Source organism: Choloepus didactylus, chromosome 3, assembly GCF_015220235.1.
Source record: "Choloepus didactylus isolate mChoDid1 chromosome 3, mChoDid1.pri, whole genome shotgun sequence".
Classification (NCBI taxonomy): Eukaryota; Metazoa; Chordata; class Mammalia; order Pilosa; family Megalonychidae; genus Choloepus; species Choloepus didactylus.
In genome coordinates this window covers 100,938,277-100,958,932 of record NC_051309.1, presented here as the reverse complement: position 1 = coordinate 100,958,932, position 20,656 = coordinate 100,938,277, and the positions used below count along the sequence as shown (strand labels likewise).

Sequence of the window (20,656 nt, the reverse complement as noted above, 5' to 3'; positions counted from 1 at the left end):
TTGCTATATGTGGTAAATGATATAAGAAAGCCAGTGTTTTACTGCTTTAATCTGTCGTATGTTTTCAACATCTTAATGAAATTCTTCTTTTATTCCCCATACTGATCTCATATCAGACCAGAATCTACCCATGGTACTAAAGAGTTCTGAAAGCTGCCAAGTAACTAATATTTAGTTATTTATATAACGTATATACTTAATTGTGACCTTTACATATATTGAGAAACTGCATAATTTAGGCCACTTCTGGGAAGGTAAGTTTTAGGAATTTGAGTGGCTCGGAGAATGAAACTCTTTCTATGGGAAGAGGTAATAAAACTTAAGACTCTTTCTATCATTTAAAATTTATTTTGATATATGTGATAGTTTGGTATTAGATATAACTGACATAAACAGCTTTGTCACTGGCTAGGTTTGATCTTCCAGTAAAGCATTTCTGTTATTCATGAACAGTGTGATGTTAGGTACCCTGGTAAACCTTACTTTCCTCGTTTATATAAAGGTGATAATAACAGTGTCCTCCTCAGAGTTATGATGAGAGGAGCTGTCCCATCATCATTTGATCAAGGGATCTATTGTTTTTATATGAAGATAATTATTATCATTATCATCCCTATAATATCCTATTTAATGCTTTCCAAAGGAATTTCTGACAGAGGCAGGATGACCCTTTATAAACATTGTTGAAGAGATGCACGCATTAGAGTTGATTTAAATAATGTCTAATTTCCCTTCCAAGTACAAGATTGTATGGATGTATGAATCTGTGATACCAAATAGACATAATTCTCTTCATAGCCAAGCCTTTGGGACATGCATATGACTTTCTGTTAATGAAATTATGATGAATGTGTGACTAAAAAATTTACTTGTCTAAAGGTTCATCAATTGGTTATATTTTCAAAAGAGACCCAATGCCTAGTGTCTCTGTGGTGAATTTTCACTCATAATTTTACTTATTTTCCTTTAGCAAGAGAATACTTAACTATATAAAACTTTACAATAACTCCCATAAACCTCTCTGTTCCATCTCTGTCTTCCCTTCCCTTCCCTTCCTTTCCTTCCTACCTTCCTTCTTCACCCTCTTTAAAAAACAACAACACGAACAACAACAAACAAATCCTTTGAGCTTTTTTTTTGTGCAGAATGCTCACCAACAAATGACAAGAGGGAGCTGTCAGACCTGGCTCTGGGGAATTGGAAAATCTAAATCTAATCTCAGTTTTTAAGGAATGGAACAAGTCAACTCAAGTTATTGCATCAGAAGGGATTTTTCTTCAAGGGGAGAAAACCGGAACGTGACTGATTGGATAGGCACTAGATGCTTCAGGAAAAGGGATGCCAGTGGAAAAAAGACAAATGAGTAGGGGAATATTTAAAAATGACCTCCAATACAGTTCTTGTCCATCTCCCCTCCCCCATTCTCACCCCTTTTTTTCCCTGTGGGTGCTGATTTCAGCATATTCCAAAATGCAGATATTGGTTTAGCCCCCAAAGCCTCTTGGTTGAAGCTGCAGAGAGCTGTCATGAGAGGAGTTCAGGGGCAGGTTTTCAAACATAACAAATGCACCAAATTTGAGAATTATTGACAGAACAACTAATATGCTACAGTATAGCGTTTGCAGAGTGAGAATTGGTGTCATTCAATTTGAAGAAGCAGAGAAAAGTATCAGAAAAACAGATTGGGGTGATCAGGTGTTGCAGGCATGCCACTGTGAGAGGCACGTGCTGCGGGACCACCTGCAGGGGGAGCTGCTGGCCAGTGCCCAGGCCGAGGCTCAATTTGCCCAGCTGGCTGCCTTCCAGCACCTCAGCAGGGATACCCAGGAGCCCCCCTCGGAACAAGACCTGCTGGCTTACATGCCAAAGCCACTGCAGCAGCAGGTGAACACAGCCGCCATAAAGCACCTGATGGACTAGGAGCTGACGCAGCTGCCACAAAACCGCCCCCAGGAAGTGCCATGTGCCAAGGCCATGTGCAAGCTGCCCCTCTTTGGCTACACGGTGTATGTGGTCCTGCAAGTGGGCAAGCTGGCCTTTCCTGGACCCGGCCTCCTGGGGCTCAACTGCCAGCACCTCCTCATCATGGACTCCAGCTCCCAGACACTGCGCTGCTCCATTGTGCTGAGAGACATGCAGCGGCTACACCTGCTGAGCACCCTAGAAGAAGACCAGCTGTCCAGCCTGGAGCTCAGCTAAGGCTCGGTTGACAGCCCTTGAACTATCTGGTTTGAGCTGCCGCAGGCCCAGGAGCTGAAGCACGCCATGACCTTCCTGCTGGACAGCAGTGCCTCTTCCGTTTATCAGCCTGGCCATGTCCAAGAAGTCGGGTGAGGGGTGGGAGATGAGGCCTCCTGGGTGTTCACAGGACATTCTGATATGACCTTCACCACCTGGGTTTGTTCTGGAACCTGCTGCTGTGTCAGCATCAACCAGGGAAGAAAGAAGCCAGACTCCCTTGGGGTGGAGCCTGGCTTGGTGGGGAGGGGTGGGCTGCAGGAACTCAGCTGGGGCATCTTGTGCCCACTCTGGGGGCAATGCCCACCTAGCCCCCAGCCCGGGATCAAAATTAGCAAAAGCCCAGGCCTGGGAGAAGCAGTGGCTGAGGAAATAAAACTCCCGTGCGAGGAAAAAAAAATCCACTGCCAATCTCTTAGTTTGGAAAAGCATGGATTTTGGATACATATAGGTTTGAGTTTGAATCCTTGGAAAAATTACTTCTACTACTCCAAATTGTAGTACCTTTGTGTAAGTGGGAGAAAATATTTTATAATAAGGTTCTGGAGATTTGAATTAGATATTGCATGTAAAATGCTTAACTTAGGGTTAGCCCTCTATAAGTGGTCCATTAATAATAGTAGCCATTACTGATATTATTAACTTTATTACTATTACTTTGTTCTCTATTATGGTTTCTGGAATTACCACTACTCATTTCCCAACAATTAGATTCATTCTCAGCTAATTCCTTTTCCTCATCTGAGACCCTTCTCTCTAACCACTCCCACTCCATCTTATCTGACATCAAGATGTGTACATTTTACTTGCTAAATCTTACAAGTCTGTTGCTACCTATACCCTCTTATTGCCAATACACTAATTATTCCTACCTAGACAATAATTTCTAGGTCTTCTCCCTGCCTCCCCTCTCAGCCACCTCTAATCTAGCCTCTAAATCACAGCTAAATTTTCCTTTCGGAGAGGCAAAGCTGATCATATCACTCCCTTATTGAAGTATTTCCTATATTCCCTGCTGTTTTTGGAAACCAGTTAAACTCCTTAGCTCTCAGGGTACTTAAAAAATTTGACCTAAAATCTTTTTTTTTCCGTTCTCAGCAGTGTGCTGTCACCTCTTATCCCATTTCATCAATTCTTGTTTTTATCACAGCTCCATGTCTTGGCACAGGATGTTTTCTCACATGGGATGCTTTTACTACCTTGTCCATCTGGTGAATTCCTTGCTCTTTAAGACTTAACTCCACTGCCTCTTAAGTGCTCTTCTAACACTATAATATAGTCACACTTTAGACCTGTGCTATAAAATTTTACTTTTTTGTCTACCTCATTAGAATATACATTGCTGGTTCTCATGAATTGTTTTTTATTCATCTTTGAAACCCAGAAGCTGGTCTAATGACTGGAAAATAGTCAGCAAACAATGAGTCTTATTTGTTTTGACTAGAGAATTCTTCACCGAGAGACACTTTCGTTTTGTAAAGCCAGTGATCCCATTATTGTAGCATGGAAAAAAACTGGGACTTTTACTGTATATCATCAACTATTCTGTGGGTGACTAATCACGGAGAGCAGTATTTTGCAGTTAGAAAATAAACCTTTATTTTAAGGGAGCTTTGAAAATTTCAGTTGTAATAAAATCAGTTGCAAAACTTCACCGTAGCTCCCGCAAGTTGCTTGGCAAAGCATTTTGCCATGTATATTAAAATAAATGAATACATAAATAAATATAGAGGTGAGGTAAATAAAAAGAAGACTCAAACAAAGAGGACTGAAACAAAGTATTTGGGAAAGCTGAGGTTCTAGCCCATGATTCTGGTAGAAACAGGACCAGGAACAAGGTGGAAAGTCTGTTCTGAAAGCAATAATTACTTAAGCAGCACAGAAACAGAGCAGACAAGCAGTTGGTTCAACGAATGATTCCTGAACGAAATGTCAGAAGTAAGATAAAATGGTAAAGAAAATTTCTCAAGTAACTCTTTAACTGAAATGATTTTAAAAAAAAGAAGAAGAATAATTGGTGGCTTTAGTAGCAAAACTCAGTGAGGACCAAAAAAAGGAGAGAACAGTCACTACTTTGGGTAATATTGAGTATTATTACAGAAAATTAAGTTTTAATATTTTTTCAAGGTTTGAGTATTTAGATAAAAAGGAAAAAAGGAGAATGTATATGTTTTACTTATAAGAGAATGGAATAATCACCATCAAAAGACTCTTTCACCTTCCCATTTTTAGCATAGCCAATGGCCATTTGTCCCTTGAGTAACTATGTTACGCATCTTAGTAGCTTCTCCTCAGTGAAGTTTTCCCAGTCTATACGGATAACAGTTTTTAAAGAAAGTTTGATGAAATATAAAAGTATCTGAAGAGTTTTTGATGTGGTAAACAAAACTCTAACATCTCTTGATATCAGAGGAGCAATTTGCTTGTAGATGGCTGGGTGTCTACTTAGCTCAGTGAAAATTATTTTCAGTTCTTGAGGAGTGCTCTCTCTAATGGAGAAAAGTTCCTTAGACCAATAATACTAGGATTCTTATTTAAAGGGATTGAGAGCAAAGTAATGTTACTAGAAGAAATATGTTTCTCTCATATAAAATTAGATTGTTTAAGCAAAAGTGTATTTCATGGAGGCAAGATACATTTCTTTAGGAAGTTCAAGGGGAAACCTGCCACAGCCATCTCTGGTAGAGAGAATGGACTGGCACTGAAGTGTACGTGTCTCCCTTCTCTCATGGAGTCAGAATCTTTTTGTTCTCAAAACAAAGGAAGTTTTTGAATAATAAGCAGAAGTATGAGGCCACCGAGTTTGAATAACAGCAGGCAGGATGGAAGGTGAGAGCTCCTTGTCTTGTGGAATAGGGGACCCTTGATGGAGAGGGTGGTTTATAAAACATTTCATATGAGGACCAAAGAGGATTGGAGATTTAGGGAGGGTCAATGGATAAAAAAAGCTCCATATGGGACACTTGAAGAAGGCCTAAGTCCTCTCTAGTCTTTTTCCCCTCAGTCTGTTCCTTCCTCACTTCTGTCCTTCACCCTTTACTTGCCCCTAAACCCTCAGTTATGTGGTACAACAGAGTAAATTAAATTAGATAAAAGAACAGTTTCAGGTCCCTGTGCTCTGAAATTCCTCAGACTCTTAATAGATCTTTATGTTTGAGAACTTTTTAAATACCCATCAGAATTTCAAGTGCGTTTAGTGTAGAAAGTGTGGCAGTACTCAAGAAGAGGACAATTCTCCCTTCCTGAACACTGTCCCTCCTTTGTGGATTATTAGACATGGAGGATTACAGCCCAGCAGATGACTCTAAAGCCTGAGAGATTTAAGAATATTTCCCACACCATTTTCCCCCATAGAGTAGTCAGAGGCAACACTGTCTTCCATGTGGTAAAGAAAGAAGAATCCCAGGTAAAACTGGAAGTTCATATAGAGAAGGTGCACTAGAGAATGATGGATACCATGAACTACTTAGGGAAACAACAACATCCTCCATCACTTAGTGAAACTGTACTTTCCATACAAATTTAAAAGTTGGTTCAGACTGGTAGATACACTAGGTCATTTTTCATTCTGTCCCTCTTAATATGTTGGGTGTAATTAATAAAGATGATCACTAAACTCTCTTCAAAATGACAATGTTATACAAACGCTAGAGAAGTCATCTGAAAACCTGATGGACTTGTCTGACTTGCTGACCCACAGTATAAAGTAGGAACTAATTTTGTCATGCCATGAATCCTGCTATGTGGCAGACACTATTTTTCAACCACAAGCCCCCACAGTCCTGACAGTATTGACAGAATTATCATTTATGACCTTGTGTTTTATTTAAAATGGTCTATTAGTTTAATACAGTACCTTTTAATGATATATACACACATACATATGAATTTTATAAAATTCTGGAAAACATAAGGACCCAGTATTTTGCTAATTCTGCAGTTTTCTTTTTTATACTACAAATCAAGTTCAGTTTCTTTTTGATTTATCATGAAATTGATACAACAGTTATTTACCCCAGGATAGTAGGAATGGAAATGGAATTATAATAAATTTGTATGGCCAGTGTAACTGTTAAGTTCATGTGTCAATGTAACCAGGTTTTGGTTTAGTCACATAAGCACTGGCCTGATTGTTACTGTGAGGATATTTTATGGACTTAAATCATCAGTAAGTTGAATGCATCTATAGCTGATTGTGTCTACAATTAACAAAAGAGATTGCCTTCAACAACGAGAGACATCTCATCCAAATGAAGTTGAAGACTTTAAAAGAAGAAGTGATGATTTCAGCAGTCAGAAGGAAGAATTTCCATCTCTATTTCAGCCAGTCAGCTTTTCGTGGGGAATTCATCAAAAACCCATTGGAGTCCTCGAGGGGTCGGTGCTCTGAGGCGTTGGAATCTTGCTGCTTGTCAGCCCGTGCGTGTGCAGACATGGCCTCAAACGACTATACCCAACAAGGAACTCAAAGCTATGGGGCCTACCCCACCCAGCCTGGGCAGGGGTACTCCCAGCAGAGCAGTCAGCCCTACGGACAGCAGAGTTACGGTGGTTATGGCCAGTCAGCAGACACTTCAGGCTATAGCCACAGCAGCGATGGTGGTTCTTACGGGCAGACCCAGAACACAGGTTATGGCACCCAGTCAGCTTCCCAGGGATATGGTCAACTAGTGGCTATGGTGGTAGCCAGAGTTCCCAGTCGTCTTACGGGCAGCAGCCCTTCTACCCTGGCTACGGGCAGCAGCTAGCTCCCAGCAGCACCTCGGAAAGCTATGGTGGCAGTTCTCAGAGCAGCAGTTACAGACAGCCACCAAGTGGAGGCTATGGGCAGAGTTCCAGCTACGGTGCACAGCCAAGCTCCTATAATCCCCCTCAGGGCTATGGACAGCGGAACCAGTACAACAGTGGCAGTGGGGGCAGCGGAGGGGGTGGTGGAGGTAACTACGGGCAAGATCAGCCATCTATGAGCAGTGGCAGTGGCGGTTATGGCAATCAGGACCAGAGTGGTGGCAGTGGTGGCTACAGGGGAGGAAAGCAGGACCGTGTGGGCCATGGCTGGGGTGGTGGCGGCAGTTACAACCGTAGCAGTGGTGGCTATGAACCCAGAGGTCATGGAGGTGGCCGTGGAGGCAGAGGCAGCATGGGTGGAAATGGCCATGGTGGCTTCAATAAATTTGGTGGCCCTCGGGACCAAGGATCATGTCATGACTCCGAACAGGATAATTCAGACAACAACACCATCTTTGTGCAAGGTTTAGGCGAAAATGTTACAATTGAGTCTGTGGCTGATTACTTCAAACAGATTGGTTATTATTAAGACAAATAAGAAAACAGGGCAGCCCATGATTAATCTGTACACAGACAGGGAAACAGGCAAACTGAAGGGACAGGCAACAGTCTCATTTGATGACCCACCTTCTGCTAAAGCCGCCATTGACTGGTTTGATGGTAAAGAGTTCTCTGGGAACACTATCAAGGTCTCCATTGCTACTCGGCGAGCAGACTTCAATCGGGGTGGTGGCAGGTCGTGGAGGCCGAGGGCGGGGAGGACCCATGGGTCGTGGAGGCTACGGAGGAGGTGGCAGTGGTGGTGGTGGCTGGGGAGGATTCCCCAGTGGAGGTGGTGGCGGTGGAGGACAGCAGCAAGCTGGGGACTGGAAGTGTCCTACTTCGACATGTGAGAACATGAACTTTTCTTGGAGGAATGAGTGCAACCAATGTAAGACCCCTAAGCCCGAGGGTCCAGGAGGGGGTCCAGGAGGCTCTCACATGGGGGGTAACTATGGAGATGATCATCATGGTGGCAGAGGAGGCTATGATCCGGGAGGCTACCGAGGCGGTGGTGGAGACCATGGGGGCTTCAAAGGGGGCCGGGGTGGTGGCGACAGAGGTGGCTTTGGCCCTGGAAAGATGGATTCCAGGGGTGAGCACAGACAGGATCGCAGGGAGAGGCTGTATTAGCCTGGCTCCTGAGGCTCTCTGGAACAGCTTTTCTTCCTGTACACCCAGCGTTACCCTCATTATTTCGTAACCTTCCAATTCCTGATCCACCCACGGGTTTTTTGTGTCGGACTAAGTAATTGTAACCATACCTCTGGTTCCCATTAAAAACCATCATTTTAGTTAAAAAAACAAAACAACAACAACAAAAAAAACCCATTGGAGTTCCCAGCTTGCAGCCTGCCCTACGGAATTTGTACTAGTGCATCCCCACAGTCGTGTGAGACAATTCGTATTAAAATGTCATAATATTTACAGATATTTCCTGTTGGTTCTGTTTCCCTAGAGAATCATGACTAATACAGCTTTGGGAATGGGAGTGGTTCTTAAGAAACAGAATCTTAAGTATGAGATTTCTGAATAGGTACAGGTATTTTTTGGAATTGGTTCTCCAATCGGATTAAATTCAAAGATACTAATGACTCTATTTCCAGTGATCAAGATGGCACTGATAGTCTATGGCATGAGTTGACAATAGAGAAACACAAAGTGTCATCACTGAATACGGCTACTCAAATGCTTATAAGAGGCAAAGCTGTGGGTGAGAGTGCTTTTGACACCTTAGTAGAGATTTGTGGAGTTAAAAGGTTTAATGATGGCTGGTTTTTCCTAAATATACTGGATACAGTTATTTATATATATATAGATGTGCTCAAGGCTTAAGTGCCCCATGAAGGCCATGAAAGTTTCTATGTGTGCCCTGAAAGAAAATCTTATTTCATGTAGACATAGACCTGAGATTTCTGAAAACCAAACCCAGAGTCTCATGTGTGAGTGGCTGAATTACAAAATAAATTCCCAACCTTGCAGGGTATCTGTGCTCAAGTGAGGGCACATATTGGAAGGAATGGGATCCTGAAAACTGGAATGGGTACATGTAGGTTGATAATGATGGAGGTGAGGACATTGGAACCCTTGATTCTGCTGAATCTCTGTCAGATAAACCTGTAATGGTCTGATTTGAGAAACCAGCCATAGGAACCTCTAGTCTTCCCTGACAAACCAAACTCCCAACCTCCAGTCTGCCCTGAGGAATTTAACATCCAACCTCCACCTGAAGAGATTAAACTTGCTGTGCTTGATAAACCTGTAAGTACCTCTCCTGAGCAAACAGTCCTCACTCCTCTGTCTGAAGAGATTAATCTTGTTTCACCAGATGAAACTGCAATGGAATGCCCTGAGGAAACTGGCTTGCAAAACACGTTTATTCTTCTTAGGACCCACCCCAACCACTTCTCTTTTCTTCCAGAACTATAATGAGACTGAAGTCCCAAAAGGCCCTAAAAGGTGAGATACAAAGTGTTACTCATGAGAGGTGCACTATACTTCAAAAGAAATGCATGATTTTTCCAATTTATATAGACAGAAATCAGGGGAATTTGTGTCAAAAAGACTAAGGGTGTGGGATAATGGTGTGTGCTGGTTTGGATCTGTTATGTACCCCAGAAAAGCCATGTTCTTTTAATCAAATCTTGTGGGTGCAGATTTAGTGTGGGTGGGATCTTTTGATTAGGTCGTTTCCATAGAGATGTGACTCACCCAATTTTGTGTGAGACTTTTGATTAATCATTTCCATGGAGATGTGACACTGCCATTCAAGGTAGGTCTTAATTGGTTTACTGGAGTACTTAAGAGAGCCCAGGGACAGAGAGAGAACCCAGAGCCGACACAGACCCAGACGCTTGGAGATGCAGACAGAAAGACATTTGAAGATGCTAAGCTAAGAGATGAAATCCAGAGTTTGCCCGCAGGTGAAGCAAGAAGGACACACAGGAGCTGAGGGAAGCTAAGACAAAAGCCCAGAGACATTTTGGAGAAAGCCACAGAAACCAGAAGCTAAACCCGGGAGAGTACAAGCAGACTCCGACCATGTGCCTTCTCATGTGACAGAGGAGGCCATCAGCCTTTCCTCAGAGAAGGTATCTTACTCTTGACGCCTTAACTGGGACATTTTAATGGACCTAGAACTGTAAATTTGTGGACTAATATAAGCCCCCATTGTAAAAGACAATCCATTTCGGGTATATTGCATTTTGGCAGCTTTAGCAAACCAGAACATGGTAGAAGGAATATAAAATTGGTTTAGACAGAATTTATTGACATGGGCCCACTAAGCAGAGATTCTGGCTTTAATATTGTAGCTTGAGGGGCTAGAAAGGGGTCCAACAGCTTATTTGGGTACTTGGCTAAAGCATGGACCAAAAGTTGGCCTACATTGCTTGAGGTCAAAATTCCAGAACTGTCCTGGTATAATGTAAATGAGGAGAACCAAAGACTTAGAGAGAATGGTATGTTAGAGTGAAATTATCATGTAAGGCCTGCTAACCCACCCCACAACTTTCATCAGGACTGTGAGCAATAAATTTGTGAGACTAATTCCATCTTCCCTGAAGAGCTCTGTGGTTGCTCTTCTCTATCGGTCAGATATTACTGTGGGAATTGCTGTCATGGATCTGGAATTCTTATGCAGAATGAAGATGATCAGATTCTGAGCTCACAGAAGCCATGTGGCAGTACTTAATTGTAAAGACAAGGTGAGTGTGGCTACCATAATGGAAAGCAGACTCAAAGCAGCAATCAAAATAGTGTGACTCGCAGAGGCTTATGGCATTGATCATGGTAGATCATGGGGTACCTAAACATAAATTACATGGGCAGTCTACTACATTCTTACTTAATCTCTAGAAGCAGAAGAGTTCTAGGTTGAGTGAACAGAAGTCTAACTTGAATTACAAAAACAGAAAATTACAGTCCTCCAATCAATTCCCAGACATGAGACAGTTTCCAAACCCAGAAGCCTTTGAATGAAGGTCCCCCTGAGGAAGGACACTACTACACTGCAAAAAAATTTATACTGTTAATCTTCCTCCCAGCCTTCCTCAAAGAGACCTACTTCCTATTGCCTGGGTAACTACATTGGGGAAAAAGAAATGATCAGACATTTCAGGGATTATTAGACACAGGCTCAGAAGTGACATTAATTGTAGGAGACCCAAAATGCCACTGTGATCCAACAGTCAGAACAGGGGCTTATCAGGGCCAAATGAACAATGGAATTTTAGCTCAGGTCCTTCTCACAATGGGTACAGTGTATACTTGAATCCATTGTGTGGTAATTTCCCCAGTTCTAGAATGCATAATTAGAATAGACATATGCAGCCACTAACAGAATCCCCACATTAGTTCCCTGATTGTGGGGTGGGAGCTACTATGGTAGGAAAGGCCAAGTGAAAGCCAGTAGAACTGCCCATAACTAGCAAAATAATAAATCAAAAGCAATACCAGATTCCTGGAAGGATTGCTGAGAGTAGTGTCACCATCAAAGACTTGAAGGATGTGGGAGTGGTGATTTCCACCACATCCCCATTCAACTCTCCTATTTGGCTTATGGAGAAAACAGATGAATCTTGGAGGATGACAGCAGATTATCATAAACTTATTCAGGTGGTGACTCTAAATGCAGTGTCATATCTATTCCACAGGGACCTTGATCATTTCTTCCTCCTACAAGACATCACACTGGTCCATTATATTAGATGATATCATGTTGATTGGCCCTGATGAGCAAGAATTAGCAACTACTATAATCTTCTTAGTAAGGCATTAGTGTGTCAGTGGATGGGAGATAAATCCAACAAAAATTCAGAGTCATTCTACCTCAGAGAAATTTCTAGGTGTCTAGTAGTGAGGGGCATTTTGAAATATCCCTTTTAAGGTGAGCAATAAGCTGTTGCATCTGGATCCTCCTACAACCAAAAAAAGATGCACAATGCCAATGGATTGGCCTTTTGAAGACTCAATTATGGTGTCAACTAGGTGGAAATACCTTGCAGAGCTGGGTATTCTCCAGCTGTGTATGTTCTAAATCAGCATCCACTCTATGATGTGGTTTCTCCCATAGCCAGGGATCCAGGAATCAAGGGGTGGAAATGGAAATGGCACCACTAACATTTACCTCTAGAGATCCTCTAGAAAATTTTTGCTTCCTGTCTCTGCAACTTAAGCTCTGCTGGTCTCAGGTCTTAGTTCCAAAGAAAAGGAGTGCTTCCACCAGGAGACACATCAATGATTCCATTCAACTGTAATTGTAGACTGTCACCTGGCCACTTTGGGCACCTCATACTTCTGAATCAACAGGCAAAGAAGGAATTACTATACTGGCTGGAGTGATTGTTCTTGATTATCAAGGGGACTGCTACTAGACAATGGAGGTGAAGAAGAGATTGCTTTTAATACTACCATGACCTGTGATTAAAGTCAATGGAAAACTGCATTAATCCAATCTGGGCAAGGCTAATAATGGTCCAGAAACTTCAGGAAGGAAGGTTTGGTTCAGTCTATAAGGCAAAGAACCATGCCCAGCTGATAGGCTTGTTGAAGGTAAAGGAAATATTGAATGGGTAGTGGAAGCAGGTAGTTAAAAATATGAACTATGATCTCAAGATCTGTTATAGAAACAAGGACAGTATTAGTTATGAACATTTATTCCTTGTTTTTTATATACATAAAACAAATATCTTTGTTTTCTTCCCTATCTTATCTCCTTATCATATGACATAAACTGTAGTAGCTTCATGTCATAGTATTTAAGTTATAGGATACTTACAACTTAAGGACTTGCATTCTATACTGGGGAAAGTTAGTGCATTTCTGGTGGAATTTAGACAGTTGACTATTGTTAGGTGAAAATATGACTGTTATTCTTTTTAGAGATTAAATATAGATTAAGGAGATGTGTATGGCTGCTAGGGGTGGACTGTGATAGTGAAATGCTTGTGTCAACTTGGCTAGGTTATGGTGTCCAGTTTTTGATCAAGCAAGCATTGGCCTGATTGTTACTGTGAGGATATTCCTTGGATTTAAATTACAGTCAGTTGATTTCATCTACAGCTGATTGCATATACAATCAACAAAGGAGATTGCCTTCAACAATGAAGGAAGTCTTGTCTAGTCAGTTGAAAGGAGAATTGATGATTTCAGCAATCAAAAGGGGGGAATTTCCATCTCTATTTCAGTCAGCCAGCTTTCTCCTGGGGAATTCACAAAAAAACTTCATCAGAGTTCCCAGCTTGAAGCCTGCCTTATAGAATTTTGACTTGTGTATTCACACAGACATGCAAGACAATTCCTATAAAACTCTCATGATATTTACAGATATCTTCTGTAGATTCTACTTCCACACAACCCTGACTAATATAGCCAGTGTTTCATTATGTAACCAGTTTATCAGCTAATTGTAAAGCTTATGTTCAGACAATATCCTTAAATAATCCAGTAGAATTCACTAGTGGAATAGTGGGTTTTTATATTCCATTTCTTGAATATACAGGGAGAACTTAACTAATTCCCATGAATTTTCCTGAGTATGATCAAGTTTCTAAATAATATTAAGAAAGAATCCTGATACAATCATAAAACTAGAGAATTGAAAGGCTTGCTGAAGGTATCACACAATTAGATTACGTGCCTTAAGGTACATAAGCCAACCCTTAATTCTGACTTTAGTTTTCTTCCTAGGCACTATAGTGACTTTAAGAACCTAAGATCAGGAAGTCCTTACTCATGTTTAACCTAAAACCCTACTATTTCACATGAGTCTCTCATCTTGTTCAAAGTGTAAATGGACAATAGCTGGTCACCACTGTGAGTACAACATCTGTTTATGTGATAAAACATTTCTTTCATCCTTTAGCCTTCTCCTTGCTGAGTTACAAACTAAATTCCTTCAGTTATTACCCACAATCTATTATTCACTTTTTAACATTGTTATTAAATAAACCATCTTTTCTCTTATATTGTAATTTATAGGATTTATAAATCACCATGGTAGTTTTTAAAAGGCTTGAACAACTTTCATACTGGTACATGAGTTTCATCATTTTCTTTGTAATGCCTGTGCCACATTACAAGTTATAAATGACAGATGGTTCATTCTGAAACTGCCTTTATTCCCCAGTTTTGAACTATCATAGACACACACACACACACACACACACACACACACACAGAATTTTGTCTTTTTTATCTCTGCTTGAATTATCACATTTTTCTCTTTTAAACTTTATCTTACTTCCAATCACCTTGTTTAATTTGTCAAAGTCCTTATGAATTCTTTCAGGGTAGTTCTAGTCAATAATCACTCTGACTCAAGATAGAGTAATCTGCATATTTAATAAGCTTACTCCTTATTTCATACTTCAAATCAACACTGAAGACATTATTTAGAATCAGGACTGATGCTGAATTGTGGAAAAAAATTTATTCAATACACCCTCCAAGGCTAATGTCGAACCATTGATCACTACCTCACACATGGCCCACTAACAAGCTGTAGTACAATAATACTTAATATTACCAGATGAAACAATGACCTAAATAAAATACATTATGGATTCAAATGAGGAATCAATAGTAATTTGTAGTTCCCCACCCCAAGTCTTTTGAAGAGTTCAAAACATTAATCAAATTATCAAATTTTTGTAGTGGAAAAAATAACTAGAGAGAAAGAAGTTAAGGGGAACATCGGTAAAGCTAATTTAAATAGCCTATTTGAGAACACAATGAAATATTATTGTTTAAGTAAGGTAGGAGGTCATAGCTTCTGTGAATATTCTAATGAATATGACTAAAAATAAAAACCTAACAGAGCAGGGGACCAAGTTTCTATTGAGAACTTCAAATTTACCAAATATAAAAGAAGTTTTCCTTCTTCCTTGTATGGTAGGTCTGTGGATTTCTCAAAAAATTTTTTGAGTGATTTAGAGAAATTATCCTCTATTCTGAATAAGGTGATGTTTGCCTTTTGATGGATTTCAACTGGAGGTAGGTACAAAAATGAATATCTGATACCTGAGAGCCACATGTTCATTAACAGCCTCTCTGAGATTATAAGTGCCCAAACTGTTTGGCAAATGTGCCCATATTCAGCAGTAAACCTTGTACTTGATTTCTGTAGCATCCCTTTCAGAAAGGGATACTCACAGTCTTCATCTAAACAGACAGTTTATCCAGCCACCTACAAATCTTGTTCCTCAGCTTCCTCATCATTTGCCATTATCGAGGCAATCTATTTTCCAACCTCATCCTTAGCACCAGGGTTTCAGAAATGGGATCTGGAGTAAATTTTTATGTATGTGTTTATATGAGTGTGTGTGTGTGTGTGTGTGTGTGTGTGTGTGTGTGTGTGAAGGAGAAAGCCATTAAAACTAAATTGAGTATCTTTAGATGATATGAGCTTCTGAAGGAAATAAAAGGATCAGAGAACTAATGGGGTCAAGCAGGTACTTAGTGGAGAATGGAGGTCAGCCCACAAAGATTGCTGGCATGATAAAGAGACCAGGGAAAGAAAGTTGGGACTAGATAAATAGAACAAAAATTAAAAGATAAGAAGATACAGTAAAACAAGGGTTTCCTTTCAGTTTTACTTTTCAATCTAAGGTTTCTTTTATTAAGGTGTCCATGTGAATATATTTATATTAGTTATTCAGACCTTGTTTGGCAATGTGATGGTTAAAATCGTGTCAACTTGGTTAGGCGATGGTGTCCAATTTTTTGGTCAAGCAAGCACTGGCTTAATTGTTACTGTGAGGATATTTTATGGATTTAAATCATCAGCAAGTTGATTCCATCAATGGCTGATTATATCTACAATCAGCTAAGGAAATTGCCTTCAGCAATAAGAGAAGTCTCATCAAATCAGCTAATGGCCTTAAAGGTAGAATTGATGATTTCAGCAGTCAGAAGACAGAATTTCCATCTCTATTTCAGTCAGCCAGACTCTCCTGGGGAATTCATCAAAAACCATCAGTGTTTGCAGCTTGTGGCCTGCCCTATGAAATTAGGCCTTTCCCATCCTCACAGTCAGGTTAGCCAATTCTATATAAATCTCATAATATCTACAATATATAAATATCTATGTACACACACACACACACACACACACACACACACACACTGTCAGTTCTGTTTTCCTGGAGAACCCCATTTAATACCAAATCTGGGAGTGGTTCCTGATAAGCAGAATCCTAAGGATGAGATTTCTGAATTGGTTCTGGGGTTTAAGTAGTTGGTTCTCTAATCTGATTATACACAAATGCACTAATGACCCTATTTCCAATTATCAAGATGACACTGATAGTTTATGAAATGAATTAGCATTAGAGATACACAGCCTATCACAATTGGATACTGCTACTCAAATGCTTACAAGAGGCAAGACTTTGGGTGTATTTGATACCTTAACAGAACTTGTGGGGTTAAAGGGAATAATGACGTTGGCTGGTTGTTTCTAAATATGTAGTATACAGTTGTTAAAGAAAGGGATGAGCTCAAAGCTTCAAATTCCTAGCTTATGCAATGTATGAAGGAAATGAAAGTTTCTATATGTATCCTGAAAAAATTCTTATTTCTTGTAGAATTACAACGTAAATTGAATTCCCAACCTTGCAGGGTATCTGGTGTTAAAGTGAAGGCATTGAATGGAAAGGAATGGGATCCTAAAAATTGGAATTGGGTCATATGGGTTGATAATGATGAAGGTAGAGACACAGAAACCCTAGATTCTGCTGAGCCTTTGTCAGATAAACTGTAATAGTCTTCCTTGGGGAATTAGCCCTCCTACTTCCAGTCACTCCCTAGGATTCCAGCTTCCATCTAAAGAGAGTAACCCTACTGTGCCTGATAAATCTGTAACTGCCTCCCCTAAGAAAGCAGTCCTTACACCTCCTTCTAAAGAGATTAATCCTGTTTTTCCAGACAAAACCGCAATGGAATGCCCTAAGGAGTAGGCTTGCAAGACACTGCTGGTTCTTATCATGGCCTACTCCCACCACCCTTCTTTTCTAGTTATAGAACTAGACTGAAGGCCTAACAGACCCCAAAGGGTGAGATACAAAGTGTTGACCCAGAAGGAGGTGCAGTACGCTTTAAAAGAAATGTGTGATTTTCCAAATTATAGAGACAGAAATCAGGGAAATATGTGTCAGAATTATGTGGGATTATGGTGGAAGGAACGTAGAGTTGGATATGGATGGATCTGTTGATTAAGGCCCACTAAGGAGAGATTCTGGATTTAATTTTGTGGCTGGAGGGGTTAGAAAGGTCTCTAACTGTTTGAGTGCTTGGCTGAAGCTTGGCCAAAAGGTGGTCTACAATGCCTGAGGTCAAAATGCCAGAACATTCCTGGTATAATGTAAATGAGGGGATCCAAAGGTTTAGAGAGATTGGAATTTTGGAGTGCAGTTATCATGTAGGACCTACTCACCCACCCCAGGAACGTCTGTAGGTATCTTTTACCAAGACTGTGAGTAATACATTTGTGCAACTAATTGCATTATCCCTGAAGAACTGTGTCTTCATTTGTCTCTGTAGGTTAGACATCACTGTGGGAACTGCTGTCACTGAAATTGGATCCTTAAACACAATGGGGATGATTGGATCCCAGGTTGGAAGAAGCCAGTGGCAGCACTTAATCGCCAGATACAAGGTGGGCATGGCTACCATATTGGACAGCAGACTCAAAGCAGTAATCAGAATTGTCTGACTTGCAGAGACTGATGGCATTGGTTAATAGATTATGGGGTATCTAGAAGTAAAACAGCTGAACAATCTACTAAATTCTTACTTGATCTGTATAAGCAGAAGAATTCTAGGTCAAGTGAACAGCAGTCTAATTTGAATTATAAAAAACAGAAAGTCACAGTCCTTCAATCAATTACCAGATTTGAGACAGTACCCAGAAACACTTGAATGAAGGGAAAGCTGGGACCCCTTGGGGAGGGACTCTGCTATAATGCCTAAAATTTATACTATTAATCCTCCTTCCAGCCTTCCCTAAAGGGACCTTTGGTTTTTTTGTTTTGTTTTGTTTTTTAAATTCAGTTTTATTGAAATATATTCATATAGCATGCAACCAACATGGTATACAATCAACTGTTCACAGTATGATCATATAGTTATGCATTCATCACCCCAATCTATTTCCGAACATTTTCCTTACATCAGAAAGAATCAGAATAAGAATAAAAAATAAAAGTAAAAAAAGAACATCCGAACCATCCCCCCTTCCCACTCTATTTGTCATTTAGTTTTTATCCCCATTTTTCTACTCATCCATCCATACACTAGATAAAGGGAGTGTGATCCACAAGGTTTTCACAATCACACTGTCACCCCTTGTAATCTACATTATTATATAATTGTCTTCAGGAGTCCAGACTGCTGGGTTGGAGTTTGGTAGTTTCAGGTATTTACTTCTAGCTATTCCAATACATTAAAACCTAAGAGGTGTTATCTATATAGTGCATAAGAATGTCCATCAGAGTGACCTCTTGACTCCATTTGAAATCTCTCAGCCACTGAAACTATTTTATCTCATTTTGCATCCCCCTTTTGGTCAAGAAGATATTCTCAATCCCACGATGCCAGGTCCAGATTCATTCCCAGGAGTCATATCCTGCATTGCCAGGGAGATTTACATTCCTGGGAGTTGGGTCCCATGTAGGGGAGAGGGCAGTGAGTTCACCTGCAGAGGTGGCTCAGTTAGAGAGAGAAAGGGCCACATCTGAGCAACAAAGAGGTACTCAGGGGGAGACTCTTAGGCACAATTATATGCAAGTTTAGCCTCTCATTTGCAGTAACGAGCTTCACAAGGGCAAGTCCCACGATCGAGGGCTCAGCACATCAAACGCCAGGGACCTATGGATTTTAAACAGGGTTACTGCACACTGGGGAATAGTAAATGATCAGACATTTCAGGGATCATTATACAATGGCTTGGAAGTGACATTAATTTCAAGAGATCCAAAATGTCACTGTGATCTGTCAGTTAGAGTAGGCACTTACGAAAGTCGTGTGACCAATGGAGCTTTAGCTCAGGTCCATCTCACAGTGGGCCCAGCAAGTTCCTGAACCCATTCTGTGGTTATTATCCCAGCTCCAGAATGAATAATTGGAATAGACAAATGCAGCAACTGACAGAGTACCCATATTGCTTCCTTGACTTGTGGAGTGAGGGCTATTATGGTAGGAAAGGCTAAGTGGAAGCCAATAGAACTTCTCTATTAGCCACATACCAAATCAAAAGTAATGCCAGATTCCTGGAGGGATTGCAGAGATTAGTGCCACCATCAACGACTTGAAAGATGCAGGGATGGTGATTCCCATCACATCCCCATTCAACTCTCCTATTTGGCCTTTGCAGAAAACAGATGAAACTTGGAGGATAACAATGGATTATCATAAACTTATCAAGGTGGTGACTCCAACTGCAGCTGCTGTTCCAGATGTGATATCATTGCTTGAGCATATCAACACATCTCCTGGTACTTGGTATACAGCTATTGATCGTGCAAGTACTGTTTTCTCAATTGCTGTTGGTAAAGACCACCAGAACCAGTTTGTTTTCAGCTGTACTGTCCTACCTCAGATGTATATCAACCCGCCAGCCTTATGTCATAATCTGGTCCACAGGGACCTTGATCATCTCTCCCTCCCACAGAACATCACACTGGTCCGTTATGTTGATGACATCATGTTGGTTGGATTTAGTGAGCAAGAAGTAGCAACTACACTAGACTTATTTGTCCAATATTTGCATGTCAGAGGTGGGCAATAAATCCAACTAAAATTCAGTGGCCTTCCACCTCAGTGATATTTTTAGACATCCAGTGGTGTGGGGCATGTTTAAAAGAGAGATACCTCTTCTAAAGTGAAGAATAAATGTTTGCATCGCATACCTCTTACAACCAAAAAAAAAAAAAAAGACACTATGCCTAGTTGCTCTCTTTAGATTTCTGAGGCAAAATATTCCTCATTTGGATGTGCTACTCCAGTATATTTACTGAATGACTTAAAAAGCTGCTAGTTTTGCATGGGGACCAGAAAAAGAGGAGGCTCTGTGACAGGTCAAGGCTGCTGAGCAAGCTGTTCTGTAACTCGGGACACATGATCTAGCAGATCCAATAATGCTAGATCAGTGGCAAATAGACATACTGTCTGGAGACTCTGAGAGGCCCCTATAACAGCATCAGCAAGCAGACCCTTAGGGTTTTGGAGTAATACTCTGCAGATAATTACTCTCCTTTTGAGAAATGGATTTTGGCCTATTACTGAGCCTTGATGGAGAATGAATGCTAAATCATGGGCCATTAATTTACTATACCTTAATTGCCTATCATGAACTAGCTGCTGTCTGACCCATTAAGCCATCAATTTGGGTGTGCCCAGCAGCACTCTTTCATCACATAGAAGTACTATATACAAGATCAGGTTCAAGGTGGGCCTGAAGGACCAAGTAAGTGGCCCAAAGGTCAATGACCCCTACTACTACCATGTTACCTTCTCTTTCCCAACCCACTGCTACAGCCCCTTGGAGAGTTCCCTGTGATAACTTGACTTAGGAAGATAAAATGTGGGTCTG

The 20,656-nt window shown here is 40.8% G+C and overlaps 1 protein-coding gene and 1 pseudogene across 3 annotated transcripts in view; one reads left to right on the top strand and one right to left on the bottom strand.

Annotated features, from left to right (window-relative positions):
• The window catches only part of GRID2 (glutamate ionotropic receptor delta type subunit 2), a 1,659,435-nt gene that overhangs the window by 314,546 nt on the left and 1,324,233 nt on the right, over nt 1-20,656 (bottom strand). The window lies entirely within an intron of this gene.
• LOC119529655 lies at nt 6,672-8,322 on the top strand (annotated as a pseudogene).